The following is a 17655-nucleotide window of genomic DNA, read 5'->3' as shown; positions in this document are numbered from 1 at the left end:
AAGAAGGGATCGGTTGGTAGGACACATTCTGAGGCATCAAGGGATCACCAATTTACTATTGGAGGGAAGTGTGGAAGGTAAGAATCACAGACCAGGGGATAAATACACTAAGCAGATTCAGAAGGCTGTAGGTTGCAGTAGTTAGAGATGAAGAAGCTTGCACATGATAGGGTGTCATGGAGAACTGTATCAAAAGAGTCTCTAGACTGCAGACCATAACAATGACAACAACACATTGGTACCGAGGTCTTAACTCATTACATTTAATATTTACAAACGAGTATGCAAGTTCTGAGCCTACGTTTCTATAGCCGTATAATATTACATTTCAATTTTGCTATTATATTAAAGGGGCATTCTAAATATCTGTATAAACATAATTATTGTTTTGTTCACTTCATACGTGCAGTATCAAATATCTGAGAAGGAAGATCGTAAAATGTTTTGTGAGTACGTTAACCAGCCGTAAGGTAAACACTGCTGAAACGTCAGAGAGACGGAGAAAATACGGCGGAAAGACTCAGCCCGTCACCTGGCAGCTGTAGTGCAGGCGCCGGCCGCGGGCGGCGCTGGCAACGCCGCTCCGTGACGTCAGCGCCGCGCCGCGCCGCGCCCCGCGCCTCAGCTGTTCCAGCGGATCAGTCGTGACGTAGCAGCCACGCGGTTAGCAGTGCGACGAAGCCTCGCCTGTCCCTAGGAATACCGGAGGAAGGTAGGCGGCTAGCTGGCGTCTCCTAGAGCATTTATGTAAGCGAGCTTTGTGTTTTGTAAGCAATGCTGCTTGCCTCTTGACGCAGCAACGTCAAGTAACTGCTCGTGTCTGCTGTAATGTCGCTCGTGTTCTGGTATCGTAAGAAAAACTAGAATCTGTACGAAGAACAGTGCAGAGGTTTCCGTGCGGACCGTTTAACAATTTATCCGTCGCTACTCGTTGCCCAGTCAGACCTTGTCCTACGTGAGCGACGTCTGGGTACGCAGCAGAATCTGGCAAAAAGCTCGGATGTCGTGCGTGCGAGCGAGCCACCGTGTCCCGCTGCAGGATGGCTGCTCAGAGCCAACCAGCTGTTTCTAAACGGAGCCCCTAGACTGCAGAACACTGTATCGGGGAGTAAGGCTACAAAAATAGGTTTACTTGAGAAAATAAAGCGAAAAGGATTGCTGTGCGTGAAATTTACAAAGGGAGGAATCTCCGTGGAGAATTTCATAAATATCAACTACCAAAATCTCCAGAAAAATTCCTCGAATACACGTGAATGAGCAGAGGAGCATTCCACTGTGTCTTTTTTTTACATGATCGAGAACTTTTAACAGCCAATAAATGTGGAAGAATGACTGACTACCGTAAATACACAGATATTAAACGCGGCCGTAAACGGGAAATGGCTTTGCAGTCGCTCCCATCAGCCACCGCGCCGAGTGTCAACTTTGTTTGCGTGTACAGATAGAAATACACAGATTGACGACCGTAATTGACAGTGAGCTGTGGTGTAGAGGTAGCGTTACAGATGGTGATTATGGCTTTGAAGAGGTTGTGGGTCCTATCCCAGCTTGTTCTTAGATTTTAACTAACTCAGTTACAATTCTGTGTACCAAGTTTTATGTATCCTGTTGAAACTGCATCGCTAAGTATATTTTTGTCTTGCCAAATAACTAGATCTTTAAGTGTATACCCACTTTTCCCAGTACGTCCAAAACATTAAATTCCTAATTACAGCGAACCATGAATTTTTACAGATATTTGATGATGCGAACGTAATTAACCAGCAGTCAGTGTTAAGGCCAAGCGTTTCAATTAATCTAAAGAGTCTGTAACAGTAAAGCATACAAAATATTTGAAAAGAAAATCAAACGTTTTGTGTAATGATTTGTTTAAAAGTATGAAATAAAAAGTATTAGGGAACAGTTTGGTGCAACTCATTTTCTGTTCACTATTTCGAGAGTCATTCAAAGGCGCATAGAGCGTTTCTCTGCTCTACTTCTTTTACGCAAATCATTTCACAGAATATTTTACTGATTTTTCATTTTTAATTTAATGTTTTATTCAGAAAGCATGATCTTACTGATTCCTCGTTTGCCTTCCTAACGTACTTGATTCGAAGGAAGCCTTTTTGACATTTAAATACCGCACCAATTTACCTTTTGTGTGCAAAATTGCTCGGCCTTGAACACATGAAATTTTTGACACTTCACATACATAGCTTGGCAGCAGCTTTTCGTGAAATATTTCAATTTATCCTCAACTCATTAAGCTTTCGTTTATTACCCTAATTACTTTCAAGCAGTTAAATATTTTCAGGCAAAAGTAGACCTCACGCTGGTCACTTTGATACCCCGTTAACCCGTTTCTTGGTTCGGCTCATGAAAATACGGACAAAACCTCGTGGTGTAATTTATAGTGAGTCTTGTTTTCGCTGTGCTCAAATGTTTACAAAAACGTATCGAGTATTAATCATACAATAAAATAGTCCTTTCTGCGTGCTGTCATTTCCAGAAATCGTCTTGAACCATTTATGAGGTACGACGATTTTTACGACCACTTGATTCCCGATGCGCAGGAAAGGTTCGGACGTGCCGCGAGCCACCCGTCCTCGGATGTAACAACCAATGTCTCAAGAGTGAAAAGCAGTCCGGTCTCAACTTTAAACACCATTTAGGACTGGACAGAAGCGTCCGATTCCACGCGTCGGCTTTGACCCGTGACGTAAGGGTGCTGTGTGTGACGTCATGACGGAGCGGAGTTTGGTTTGTGGGTGTAGCGTGTCTGTAGATGTCGTCGTGTTGTGGTGTGTTGTGCTCTCTCGTGGTATGTTAAGGGTTTTCGTTTGTGTGGTGTAATGGGCTCAGTTTTCTTTTGTTCATTATTCATAATTGTTAGAGTATCGGCTGTGTTTGTAGTGGAATTCGTTTCAGTGAGTTAACGATTTTGTGTGAAGGTTAGTGTTGTTCGCTGTACATCGTGTGGTAATTTTAGTAAAATTAATCGGTGTTTTTGTTCGGGAATGAATATGACGGATAAAATGAAGTGCACACGCCAAATGAAGTGTTCGGTCCCAATGTGTGGCTGTGTATGTTGATATTAGTATCGGGAGAAGGGAGGCCAAGGGAAGTGTTCAATCCTAATTTATGGGATCGGGAGCTGCTGTTGAGCTATATAGGTCAAGGGAAGTGTCCGATTCCAGATAATATTGTTTAGTGGTATTTGGGGAGTTTTGCGATGTCTGTTTTTTGGTCGTTTTTCGTCGTTTAGTGTGGCTTTGTATGGGGTGGGTGTCTAAATTCGTTTATATTTAGTTTGTCCACACCCAAAAACACCCCATTTTCTCGCGCTTGTCCCGTTAGTGTCATTAGGCTTTTTGTGCAATGTGTGTATGCGTGTTTCGGTGTATTTTTGTCCTCATAATGTGTGTGGCCAAGATAGACACAAAGCCCATGCCTACGACAGTAGTACAAGTTTATATGCCAACTAGCTCTGCAGATGATGAAGAAATTGATGAAATGTATGATGAGATAAAAGAAATTATTCAGGTAGTGAAGGGAGACGAAAATTTAATAGTCATGGGTGACTGGAATTCGTCAGTAGGACAAGGGAGAGAAGGAAACATAGTAGGTGATTATGGATTGGGGCTAAGAAATGGAAGAGGAAGCCGTCTGGCAGAATTTTGCACAGAGCATAACTTAATCATAGCTAACACTTGGTTCAAGAATCATAAAAGAAGGTTGTATACATGGAAGAATCCTGGAGATACTAAAAGGTATCAGATAGATTATATAATGGTAAGACAGAGATTTAGGAACCAGGTTTTAAATTGTAGGACATTTCCAGGGGCAGATGTAGACTCTGACCACAATCTATTGGTTATGACCTGTAGGTTAAAACTGAAGAAACTGCAAAAAGGTGGGAATTTAAGGACATGGGATCTGGATAAGCTGAAAGAACCAGGGGTTGTACAGAGTTTCAAGGAGAGCATAAGGGAACAGTTGACAGGAATGGGGGAAAGAAACACAGTAGAAGAAGAATGGGTAGCTCTGAGGGATGAAGTAGTGAAGGCAGCAGAGGATAAAGTAGGTAAAAACACGAGGGCTGCTAGAAATCCTTGGGTAACAGAAGAAATATTGAATTTAATTGATGAAAGGAGAAAATATAAAAATGCAGTAAATGAAGCAGGCAAAAAGGAATACAAACATCTCAAAAATGAGATCGACAGGAAGTGCAAAATGGCTAAGCAGGGATGGCTAGAGGACAAATGTAAGGATGTAGAAGCTTATCTCACTAGGGGAAAGATAGATACTGCCTACAGGAAAATTAAAGAGACCTTTGGAGAGAAGAGAACCACGTGTATGAATATCAAGAGCTCAGATGGCAATCCAGTTCTAAGCAAAGAAGGGAAGGCAGAAAGGTGGAAGGAGTATATACAAGGTTTATACAAGGGCGATGTACTTGAGGACAATATTATGGAAATGGAAGAGGATGTAGAAGAAGACGAAATGGGAGGTAAGATACTGCGTGAAGAGTTTGACAGAGCACTGAAAGACCTGAGTCGAAACAAGGCCCCCGGAGTAGACAACATTCCATTAGAACTACTGACGGCCTAGGGAGAGCCAGTCCTGACAAAACTCTACCATCTGGTGAGCAAGATGTATGAGACAGGCGAAATACCCTCAGACTTCAAGAAGAATATAATAATTCCAATCCCAAAGAAAGCAGGTGCTGACAGATGTGAAAATTACCGAACTATCAGCTTAATAAGTCACAGCTGCAAAATACTAACGCGCATTCTTTACAGACGAATGGAAAAACTAGTAGAAGCTGACCTCGGGGAAGATCAGTTTGGATTCCGTAGGAATGTTGGAACACGTGAGGCAATACTGACCTTACGACTTATCTTAGAAGAAAGATTAAGAAAAGGCAAACCTACGTTTCTAGCATTTGTAGACTTAGAGAAAGCTTTTGACAATGTTGACTGGAATACTCTCTTTCAAATTCTGAAGGTGGCAGGGGTAAAATACAGGGAGCGAAAGGTTATTTACAATTTGTACAGAAATCAGATGGCAGTCATAATAGTCGAGGGGCATGAAAGGGAAGCAATGGTTGGGAAAGGAGTGAGACAGGGTTGTAGCCTCTCCCCGATGTTATTCAATCTGTATATTGAGCAAGCAGTAAAGGAAACAAAAGAAAAATTTGGAGTAGGTATTAAAATTCATGGAGAAGAAATAAAAACTTTGAGGTTCGCCGATGACATTGTAATTCTGTCAGAGACGGCAAAGGACTTGGAAGAGCAGTTGAACGGAATGGACAGTGTCTTGAAAAGAGGATATAAGATGAACATCAACAAAAGCAAAACGAGGATAATGGAAAGTAGTCAAATTAAATCGGGTGATGCTGGGGGAATTAGATTAGGAAATGAGACACTTAAGGTAGTAAAGGAGTTTTGCTATATAGGAAGTAAAATAACTGATGATGGTCGAAGTAGAGAGGATATAAAATGTAGACTGGCAATGGCAAGGAAAGCGTTTCTGAAGAAGAGAAATTTGTTAACATCGAATATAGATTCATGTATCAGGAAGTCGTTTCTGAAAGTATTTGTTTGGAGTGTAGCCATGTATGGAAGTGAAACATGGACGATAACTAGTTTGGACAAGAAGAGAATAGAAGCTTTCGAAATGTGGTGCTACAGAAGAATGCTGAAGATTAGATGGGTAGATCACGTAACTAATGAGGAGGTATTGAATAGGATTGGGGAGAAGAGAAGTTTGTGGCACAACTTGACTAGAAGAAGGGATCGGTTGGTAGGACATGTTTTGAGGCATCAAGGGATCACAAATTTAGCATTGGAGGGCAGCGTGGAGGGTAAAAATCGTAGAGGGAGACCAAGAGATGAATACACTAAAGCAGATTCAGAAGGATGTAGGTTGCAGTAGGTACTGGGAGATGAAGCAGCTTGCACAGGATAGAGTAGCATGGAGAGCTGCATCAAACCAGTCTCAGGACTGAAGACAACAACAACAATGTGTACGTACCGACTTTATATGCGCCAGATTGGAATCGTGGTTTATGGTCGTTTCCGCCTTATTTGTGACGTCATGGGTCATATACGGATAGTTTACACAATGTGATTTACCTCTGCAAATTCTTAAAAATTTCGTGCAGCCATCTACTCATTTTCTTGCAGCGCAGTATAACTATTGACGAATAACGAAAATAAATTCAGAGCTTTGTCTGGCAAAGATGTCAAGTTACAAAATGCGAAAGAATCAAATTATTTCACAAATGCTTCCTTAAAATCGGATAAGTATTTCACAGCCGCCGGCGCAACCGGTCCACTGCTTTGCCGAGAAGACGCGTGGCTGCCGCTCTGAGATATTCGAACACGTCTGAATTCAAACGTCGCCAGTTGCAGCGGGACACAAGTCGTTCACGTAGGACACTTGCGTAACCATAATTGCGGTTGTGGTTTGTCGCCTGAAGCTGTCGGTCGCTTACGTAAGACGCGGCCTTACCGCCACTGAATCGTTGAGGCGTCAGCCAGGGCAACGGAGAATGAACACCAAATGGCGCCTTAATCTGTTCCGAAGTGTACCGATGTGCCGTTGTCGCGTTGTGCAAAATTGCCGTGACTCAGATATTTAAAATGAACGCGGCGCTTTTCTGCTCGTGCCTCTGCATCGAAACGTCAGCCGACCTCTTGTGTATTAGTAAAGCGCTGTCCTGGAAGCCGTTACCAGTTGCTCGCCGTTTCCAGGGTCAACAAAAATGTTTTCAATATTTCGCGTGATTATTGACGAATTTAAAAATGCTGTCATAGTATGTTCGTTAAGAGTAGTAAACTTAGGTTAACGGTTTAAAACGTAAGGCAAACAGTACAGTTAGAAACTCTGTGTTTGTTAGCTGATTCTCCTCCCCCCCCCCCCCCCCCCCCCCCTCCCAAATGAAGGAAGGAGGAAATTTTGTGGCGTACTACATTTTCGCTGTTGATCCGTCACCTCAGCATCGCGTCGAACTTCTCTAGTGTTTTTTTTTTTTATTTTTCTTCCGCGACACACTTGTCAGATGTAAGGTTTGTTTGAGCAGTTACCGGAGAGGACTCGGAGTTTTACCTGTGGCAATTGTTTCATCATATCGTACCCAGATAAGGAATGCAAATCAGGAAGCAGTTCCTGGCGTAAGTCGTTTCAAAACTAGACAGTACAGCTCAAAGTACCCCAACATTTTACTAATGTGGTGACTTAAAGATAGATTTAATTGTTCGTTTTCTACATTATTGTTATGTAGCATTTCCCATCAGGTTTGTATCTGCACAACACTGCAATAAAGCTAGTAAGAAAGAATACAGATTTCTTGCAAAAATAAAAGTAGGCCCTAGCGTAGCTTACACCAGAATAAAGGAGAATAAATTATTTCTATTTCAAAATGTGTAAAAAATCAACAAGATTCTCTGCGAGGCGAAGAAACTGTACAACTGACAGCGTATATTACTCTAGGAATAAATAAGCCATGTGGTTAGTTAAAATAATAAAACACGGTATGCTGCCAGTTTACACTTTAGCATAGAATGGCGCTCCATAAATTTAAGATATAAACAACAAAAACTAAGAAATAACCTCAAACCTAGAGAAAGTACCAAAAGTGTCTCGTTATCGAAAAACATTGTTTCATGGAAGGCAGATTCGTAAATACCGAAATGAAACTCAGTGAAATAATTTATTAATTTATTAAATACTCATTTTTACTTACAAATTTTAACCCTAAATGTTGAGTGTCCCCCATGTAGTTGAATACACAATTCAAGTCGTCTAATCGTGTTTTCAAACATAAGGTGTAACATTCCTTCTGTAATGGAACTAGTGGAAGTGGATATTGCAGTTTTCACTTCATCGATGGATTTTGGACGGTTTTTATAGACATTGGCTTTCTCTGCACCCTAGAAGAAAAGGTCAGGTGGTGTTAGATCAGGCGATCGTGGAGGCCGAAGTCCCTGTGAAACTACGCGATCACCAGAAACGTCAGCGAGCAGTGACACAGAAACGCGAGCTGTATGCGCGGTTGCACCATCTTGTCCAAAATAACCGTTCAGTATTTCACGTGGCACAAGTTCTCCTATGAATAGGTACAGAATACCACTGCAGTATCGTTGTGCTTTTGTTTCGTTGAAAAATATCGGAACCACAATCTGACGTTTAGAAATTTCAATCCAAACTCCTATTTTCACAGAATGAAGTGGTTCCGCGTGAATACACAATGGATTTGCAGTACTCCACACACGAGAACTTTGCGAGTTCATGTACGTGGATAAATGAAACCGCACCTCATCAGTGAAAAACGTTTAATTACGAATATCCCTTTTATTTTGTTGAACGAAATTTTTGAACCATTGCCAATAATGCAGCCTCTTGCTATGATCAGTATTTTTCAGTTCTTGCACGACTGTCACTTTGTGTGGAATTTTTTCCTTAGAGCTGTGTGGCTCGCCCCGACACTAACATCTAATTCCTGGACGAGTTTTCTTACTGACTAGTTCGCACTCGTGGACATTTTGTCGCAAATACCGAGGATTTTGTCCTCGGACAAAACGTTAGGACGACCACTTCTCGGTGCATCTGTCACTGAACCCGTACTTCGAAATCTGTTAATCAAATCTCACACAGTATCGCGCTGTGCGAGTGTTGTCTCCGGGAAAACTGAATTAAATGTTTGACGAACTGAAACTGTGTATTTACCGCCAGCTTTGAACACTTGTTCGACTAAAAACACACGTTCTTTGACGGTTAGCATTTTCACAGTGGCAAAAACGAAACAAACGAACAAAGGAAGTAAACTTGAACGTCCACGTGGACACGTGGCGACGCACACGGACGGCGCTGGCCGAGGTGGACGTAGCAGTGGAATGCCGGGAGAGCCCGCTTGAAGGGAAGAAACCCAGGGAGGCGAACAGTCACACGGCACTGCGGAGAGGCGTTTTGAACACCCCTTATTTAGTTGTTGGTTGGCTGTCTGTTAGGTGGAAAGCACAGACTTGCGTTTTCGTAGGGTCAGGCCGTTAAGTTGTTATTTTTGTGGAACCGTCCTAGCTCTTCCAGTGCTTATTTTCGACTTCATGGTAATCCTTTCCCTGGGTGGTCACTGCGACACCATCCGCGTACAGAAAACTCCTGGTGTACAACAGGAGTGGTTGATCATCCGCCGTATACGTGCTAAAGAGTATAGGGCCCTGCGGTAGCCCATTCCATCTGCTACCCCGTCCTTGAAATTCCACGAAAAATCTCAAGTTGCTCAGGAAGTTGGTTATTAAGGTGGTTAAATAGTCATTAGCGATCCAATGAAACTTTTCCAGGAGTAATTTATGGTCCACAGTGTCGTACGCAGCAGACAGGTCAACGAAGGCCACCAGCTACCGTACGTGATTCAGAACCGTCTTCGATGTACTGGTCTGTGATGTGCAGCTCTTAGCCGGTCTAAAGCCGGCCTGTTGAGGTGTCAGCGCAGAGTCAATTGTTTCTGTGAAGCGGTTCAAACTCACTCTCCCCCAGATTTTATACAAAGGGCAAAGAGGAGGTATGGGACGGTAGTTCTCACGGTCATCGTTCTCTTTACCGGGTTTAAGGACAGCCTTGACATCAGCTTTCCGCAAGACTTTGGGGGTCCTACCAGAACGTAAGCAGTTGTTAAAAAGATCTAGAATCTATTTTAGTGTTGCAGAACCAAAAAGATTTGCTCTTCCCTAAGATCATCCAGCCCAGCAGCCTTTCCTGTTTTAATCCTACTAATCGAGCAGAAAGGCCTAGACAGATCGGTAACAAAAGTATGCATGTTATTAGACTTTGGCTTGATGTTTCGCTTATCCGATTTCCCATTTAATAATAGCTGATGGGCAATATCGTTAGCTGTTATGTCTGCACGAAGGGTCGCGCTATCAGGGTCATTATTAAGGCGTCTGAGAAGTTTCCAGGCTTTCTCATTGTTCTTGCTGAAGACAGTTTCCTCCATAAGCTTGATCCACTGATCCAACTTGGCGGCTGATATTGATTCGAGTAACTGCAGTCGACGAGACATTTTCTTCACCAAAAGGGTCTTGCTCAAATGCTGGGTAATAGTGATAAAGATCTGATGCTATCTCAGGGGTGAGTTCTTGCCCGCATTTAGTTCTACATCCACGAGGGATGGACGATCTAGAACATTTGTTTACAGCTCTTACGAAACGATCGTATTGCTCAGGGTATGTGTTACCTCATCAAGAACAACTTCTTCCAGTTTGCTTTTTAAAGTTATACCGGCGGCGAAATGGAACAGACCGTGGACGTTTTGCAGCAAGATCTGACACATGATTGGTCTATTTTGAGATACGAGGAGATCCGTAAAACGACATTATGCGAAATGTGAGTCCGACTCGATGCAAAACTCTTATTTACTTATGTATTCCACAGACTAGTTTCACCAACAAATATCGCCATCATCAGTGGGTTCTTGAAATCTAAAACATGCAGAAAATAACGCAGTTAGAAACGTTGTAACGCTTTGTTACATTTGTACTGTTGGTTTTCTGAGTATAGTTTTCCGTGGGTACTTTAATACTGCCTTACAGTACGTCATACCAAGCTCTTAAGAACTGTTGTCGCTGTTTGCAGCGTACCTTCTGTGCTTTCTCTGTTGCCGCTTTTCTCGGCGTACATCTCGTCATCCGCGACGGAGCGAGCTGCTGAAGTGAACAAACACTGAAACGTGAACGTAGGTATCTCGTCGCCACGCAGTTGTGACTGCGGTAGGGTTGTGGATACAGTACTGGGCTGTCACTTAGTTTGTCGTGTACTCACGTTAGTTGGACGGCTTGCAGCAAATTTTATACACAGAAAAAGCAAATCTTTCGCCGTTTACGATCCAAAACATTACGCCATCTTGGTGTTCGCGCTTGCTGCGCGTGTTGCGAGAAGGCTGTGAAAACTGTGGCGGGAGCCGTGACGAGGTCTGTTCCTCATGTGTGTCCGCGTTTTGTTTTTGCGGGTGCGTGCCTTATGTTCTGTGTCCTGGGTCACTTCTCTGAGTCTTAAACAGTTTTTTGTTGCAAAGTGCTATGTTTTCGTTTATTACGTTCTTCCCTTCCACTACAGCCTTTTGAACGCGGTAATTTTCATCTGTTGTTAGTTGTCGGTATAGAATGTTGCTGTGTAGATCGCTTTCGATGTTAGTGGGGTTACGGTTTTTCTTCAGTCGGAGTTCTGCGAAAGCTGAATGTTCGCCGCCGCGCGCTTTTCAGCTCTCGTGTGCTCGTGTGTACCTCGTTCGGAAATTCCTGCTCGTTTGCCCTGTGTGCTGGGCCTGACAGGAGTTTAGCGTGAGCCGGCGTATTCCGGCATTGCTGAATTTTTTCTGCGTTCTCTTGTCTGATCTTAGCCTTTTTTGAACTGTGTTGTTTGTTCTGGATGCTATTGAGATTCCGAGCTTTTTCGACATGTTTCCAATTCCACGTGATATTATTGTATGTTAATGCGTACCACCTGTCTCTTTTCCTGATGTGATGTGGTCTGTTGTGCTGTCTGTGTGTTATGCCTCTGGGTTTTCAGATCCTTCAGTGGTATTCTTGGCTGCGCGGCCACTATTTTTGTGTTTCATTTTTACCTTGTTGTTGACATTTTGTATGATGTCTTTTTTTTAGTTGTCTGCAACAGCTATTTGTTTGCTTATATTTAGTTCCTGTGATTAGTTTTGTGGTTCAAGAGGTGCTCTGTTTATCCTGTGGAGCATGTTTGAAGCTGGCATATTTATGCTCTGTGGGATATGGATAACAGTGGCTGTGGACGTGGCTTTTCTTCAGATGGAGAATTAATGGTGGTGGTTGTTTCTTGTGATTCAAGAAATTGTTTCCTGTTTTTCTTTTCTACTTCCACCGTCGAGTGGATTTGTGGGTGCACTGTTGATGTTACTGTTAGCTCTTCTATCCTAATTTCGTTTCGTGTGAAAGACAAATGATGTAATCCACACATTGGTACCAGTACATTATTTTGTGCCCCTCTTGTTTTACAATGTTGTCGAATACTGTGTTTTCTATATGGTCCAAGAAAGTGTTGGCTAAGGTTCCACTGATGGAGGGACCCCATCGCTCAAAACCACAATAGACATAATAAAGAAAACGGCAAAACTGTTATCTTCTGACTGAATCCATGTGTACACACACACACACACACACACACACCTACGGAAGAAACTATAAACATTACAGAACAACAGCTAAAATGCAAGTAATTCCCAGACATACAAATAAATGAAATCTCGTGCATTCTTAGACTAATTACAGAACAAAACTACTTCCATTTCAACCACTTCTGTTTGTTTCCCATTGGATCTCCCATGACCGGAGCTTTAGCCTTCGGTGGACTCATCTTCCATAACCATTAACGTGTTATGTACAAAGTCCCGAGGCGGACTTCCTCCGCCTTTGAATTTTGAAATGGCAGTGCCGTGTGGCTAGGGCCTCCCGTCGGGTGGACCGTTCGCCTGGTGCAAGTCTTCAGAGTTGACGTCACTTTGCCGACTTGCGCGTCGATGGGGATGAAACGACGATGACAACACCCAGTCCACGAGCGGAGAAAATCTCCGACCCAGCTGGGAATCGAACCCGGGCTCTTAGGTATGACATACCGTCGCGCTGACTCCGCTACCAGGGGCGGACAATTTTGAAATACTAAAGGCGCGGGGGTGGGCCACTCCGGGGTGTCGCGCTGCTATTGGCTGACGCGCGTGACGTCATCGGCAATACTGTTCCACCGCGAGAGTTCAACACCAGCCTTACGGGGTGAGCGTCGTTGAGTCCTGACGCATATTGTTATGCATCGATCAAATGTAAAAATATTAAAAATACAAACTTTTGTATTATAACAATAATAGAATAAAAGTATAAATAGGCAAAGTTAAACCACAGACAAAAGCCTGAAGAAACGGAACAAAATGGAGCGAATAAAGAAGAGCAAAATTCTCGCAAACAGTGAAAATGTGGTGGGCAAATAAAAAGAACCAGAACAAGAAAGGAAAATGAACCATCTTTACTTAGGTTCTTCCACTCTGGGGGCTTTGGTAATAATAATAATAATAATAATAATAAAAGCAGAAACACACATACAAGATGACACAAGCAGAAACAGAAACACACATACAAGATGATACCACAAATGCCTGAAGTGATCATTTTGCAACATGAAGTCACCCAAGCAATTAATTCTACTCACAATTGGAAAGCCCATGATAGCAAATTTCTGGCTAAAGAAGTTCACCTCAACACATTCACATCTAACTAAATTATTTAAGTTACATTGCAGACCCCTACACATTCCCTGATACACTTACACATGGAATAACCTGTCTGAAACATAAAGATCAAGCAGACACAGCAAACCCAGCTAAATATCGCCCCATAACATGCCTACCAACAATATACAAAATATTAACTTCAGTTACTACACAGAAATTAATGACACATACAACACAGAACAAAATTATAAATGAAGAACAAAAAGACTGCTGCAAAGGAGCACAAGGATGTAAAGAGCAACTGATAACAGATGCAGAGGTGACATGTCAAGCTAAAACTAAACAAAAGTCGCTACACTATGCATACATTCATTACCGAAAAGCTTTTGATAGTGTACCCCACTCATGGTTACTACAAATATTGGAAATATACAAAGTAGATCCTAAACTGATATAGTTCCTAAACATAATAATGAAAAATTGGAAAACCACACTTAATATCCTAACAAATTCAAATAATATCACATCACAGCCAATACAGATTAAGCGTGGAATGTACCAAGGAGACTCATCAAGTCCGTTTTGGTTCTGTCTTGCTCTGAACCCACCATACAACATGCTAAATAATACAAATTATGGATACAATATTACTGGAACATACCCACACAAAATCACACATTTGCTATACATGGATGATCTAAAACTACTGGCAGCAACAAATCATAAACTCTACCAATTACTAAAGATAACAGAAGTATTCAGCAACGATATAAATATGGCTTTTGGAACAGACAAAGGTAAGAAAAATAGCACAGTCAAGGGAAAACACACTAAACAAGAAGATTACATATTGGATAACCACAGCGACTGCATAGAAGCGATGGAAAAAACAGATGCCTATAAATATCTGGGATACAGACAAAAAATAGGAATAGATAATACAAATATTAGAGAAGAACTAAAAGAAAAATATAGACAAAGACTAACAAAAATACTGAAAACAGAATTGGCAGCAAGAAACAAAACAAAAGCTATAAATACTTATGCTATACCAATATTGACCTACTCATTTGGAGTTGTGAAATGGAGTAACACAGACCTAGAAGCACTGAATACACTTACACGATCACAATGCCACAAATATAGAATACATCACATACATTCAGCAACAGAAAGATTCACATTAAGCAGAAAGGAAGGAGGAAGGGGATTTATCGACATAAAAACCTACATTATGGACAGGCAGACAATTTAAGAAAATTCTTTATAGAACGAGCAGAAACTGGCAAGATACACAAAGCAATCACTCATATAAATACATGGGCTACACCATTGCAATTTAATAACCACTTCTACAACCCTTTAGATCACATCACATCAACACATACGAAGAAAGTAAATTGGAAAAAGAAAACACTACACGGCAAGCACCCGTATCATCTAACACAGCCACACATCGATCGAGATGCATCCGACACGTGCCTAAGACAGGGCAATATATACAGTGAGACGGAAGGATTCGTGATTGCAATACAGGATAAAACAATAAACACCAGATATTACAGCAAGCATATTATTAAAGATCCCAATACCACAACAGATAAATGCAGACTTTGCAAACAACAAATAGAAACAGTAGATCACATCACAAGCGGATGTACAATACTAGCAAATACAGAATACCCCAGAAGACATGACAATGTAGCAAAATAATATATCAGCAACTTGCCTTACAACATAAACTTATAAAACAACACGTTCCCACATACAAGTATGCACCACAGAATGTACTGGAGAGTGATGAATACAAATTATACTGGAACAGAACCATTATAACAGATAAAACACCACATAACAAACCTGACATCATACTCACCAATAAAAAGAAGAAATTAACACAACTAATCGAAATATCCATACCCAATACAGCAAATATACAGAAGAAAACAGGAGAAAAAATTGAAAAATACATCCAACTGGCTGAGGAAGTCAAGGATATGTGGCATCAGAATAAAGTTGACATTATACCAATTATACTATCAACTACAGGAGTCATACAATATCTACCAGTACATCAACGCAATGCAGCTACATCCAAGCTTAAATATACAAGTACATAAATCCGTAATTATTGATAAATGTTAGATTACCCGAAAGTTCCTAAATGCAGTGTAACATATACCGTACAGTTAAAAGGAAGTCACGCTTGATCAAGGTCCGCGTCACTTTCCTCTTTTGACCAGACATAACGTCTGAGAAAAGAAAGAAATAATAATAGCAATAGCCACCTTAAAATAGATTAAGAGCTACAACATGTTACTGCGTTCGTAAATACTCACTGTTGCCCAGGAAGGTGACACAACCCACTGAAGATTTTTCTTCGCGGCAAGCTTTTTACGTGTCTTCTGTTTTAGCGTTTGTGTTCAGTTGCCTTGTTCTAATGAACGTCCTTGTCCTGTCTCGGGAAACTTTGAGAATATCATAGAAATTAAATGTTTCATCACTCCGTCATACTTAGCTACATGTCGCCCATGAAAACTGCAAAATTTCACTTCGTAGTCCGTTATTTTATTGAGTCATTCAACTGAACGAGAAGTGAGCCCACTTGCGAAGATTACGGAGATCGGGTCATTAGCGCCGATGTAATCCAAGACGCAAGAAGTGCCAGCGCTCTTGCGTGTAAGTGCTGCATGTCGCGCGAGATGCTGCAGCGTGCCTCTGTGTTCGCAGCCGTCACGGGCTGCTGGTTCATCACTGGGAAGTAGCAACGGACCCAGTCCTTCTCCGCTGAAATTAGAGCGGTCACTTTTCCAGTTATATCGATTCGCAACTCACGTGCGATGAACTTTATCGAGTCCTGTTCAATTTATTCTGTTGGGGGAACGTATGACGGAAACCCACTCACCAGTTTTTGTCTACGAGGGGGTGTCTTATATATTACAAGTGAGTGTTGCAAGACGCGTTCTGTTTTCCACTTCGAAAGATGTTGCGTTGTTGACAAATGCGCCCGGATCGCGAATTTCAGGAAAAAAGTGCTTCAAGCAGTTTTGGTTCAGCCTGGAAGTCGAGACGTACAAAGCTCCCGTGTCGTCATTCACCCTTAACTCCAAAGAGAGAGTTGACTGAACTCCACAGCAGTGTTAAGTGTGGGACTTGGCGGGCAACCCAACCCACGCCCCTCTGGCTCGATCCATAGCGCTTGGAAAGCAGCTCTTCGTCGCGGAAACGGCAACTCCCTGCAGACCACCTTGCCCCCCACACGACAGACTATTGCCGCGGTTTGGGATCCAGCTGCTTCCATCTGTTTTTGTTTTCTTTCTGTTCAGTAGTAATTCACTAGTCACGGTACGATGGAGGTCAAAAAATATGCAAGCATTTCCCATTACGACGACAAACGACGAACTACGACCAACATAACGTTTTTGTTTGGCCGTAAAATTACAACATTCGTTGATTCATAGCACAAATGATCATTTATATTCATCTTGTGAAAACATAGGACTCCTGTTTTCTCTAGTGGTTTGATTGTTTCTATCTTATGGTGCGAAAAGTGGCAATTGACCCTAAATAAAGAAGAGTGAAGTTATTCACATGGGTACTGAAAGGAATCAACTAAATTTCGATTACGCGATAAGTCACACATATCTGAAGGATGTAAATTCAACTAAACACTTACGGAATACAATTAGAAATAACCTAAATTGGAACGATGACACAGATAATGTTGTGGGTGGAGCAAACCAAAGACTGCGATTCACTGGAAGAACACTTGGAAGGTGCGACAGGTCTACCAGAGAGACTGCTTACACCACGCTTGCCCGCCCTGTTCTGGAGTACTGCTGTGCGGTGTGGGATCCGCATCAGGTGGGACTGACGGATGACATCGGAAAAGTACAAAGAAGGGCAGCTCGTTTTGCATTATCGCGAAGTAGGGGAGATAGTGGCCACAGACATGATACGTGAATTGGAGTGGCAATCAGTGAAACAGAGGCGTTTTTCATTGCGACGGGATCTTCTCGTGAAATTTCGGTCACCAGTTCCCTCCTCTGATGGCGAAAACATTCTCTTGGCACGTACCTACATACGCTTATGTCGTATGGTATTATTTTTGGGCAAATTCTTCTGATTCAAAAAGGGTATTTTTGGCTCAAAAACGGGCTGTTCGAGCTGTGTGTGGAGTAAGTTAGAAAACCTCTTGTCCAGCCCTAGTCAATAGTCTGGGAATTCCGACATTGCCCTCACAGTATATGTCGTTTGTTGTTAGCAATATTAGCCTATTGCCAAGAGTTAGCAGCTGTCACTCAGTTAATACTAGGCAGAAATCAAATCTGCATGTGGAATGCACTTCCTTGACTCTTGTGCAGAAAGGAGTGCACTATTCTGCTGCATCCATTTTCAATAAGCCACCACAAGAACTCAAA

General features: G+C 42.0%; 1 protein-coding gene across 2 annotated transcripts in view; it reads left to right on the top strand.

The window, feature by feature from the left end:
* The first annotated feature begins 640 nt into the window (after positions 1-640).
* LOC126295495 (histone-lysine N-methyltransferase EHMT1-like) overlaps positions 641-17655 on the top strand; it is a 57213-nt gene continuing 40198 nt past the window's right edge. Inside the window, exon 1 of one of the 2 annotated variants that reach the window (XM_049988056.1) lies at positions 641-712. The gene's annotated coding sequence lies outside the window, so the exon portion shown is untranslated. The remainder of the gene's footprint in view (positions 713-17655) is intronic. The other variant, XM_049988057.1, reaches the window with a different exon arrangement.

This window comes from Schistocerca gregaria, chromosome 11 (genome assembly GCF_023897955.1).
Source record: "Schistocerca gregaria isolate iqSchGreg1 chromosome 11, iqSchGreg1.2, whole genome shotgun sequence".
In the NCBI taxonomy this organism is placed as follows: Eukaryota; Metazoa; Arthropoda; class Insecta; order Orthoptera; family Acrididae; genus Schistocerca; species Schistocerca gregaria.
This window is presented reverse-complemented; position numbering and strand designations above follow the sequence as displayed.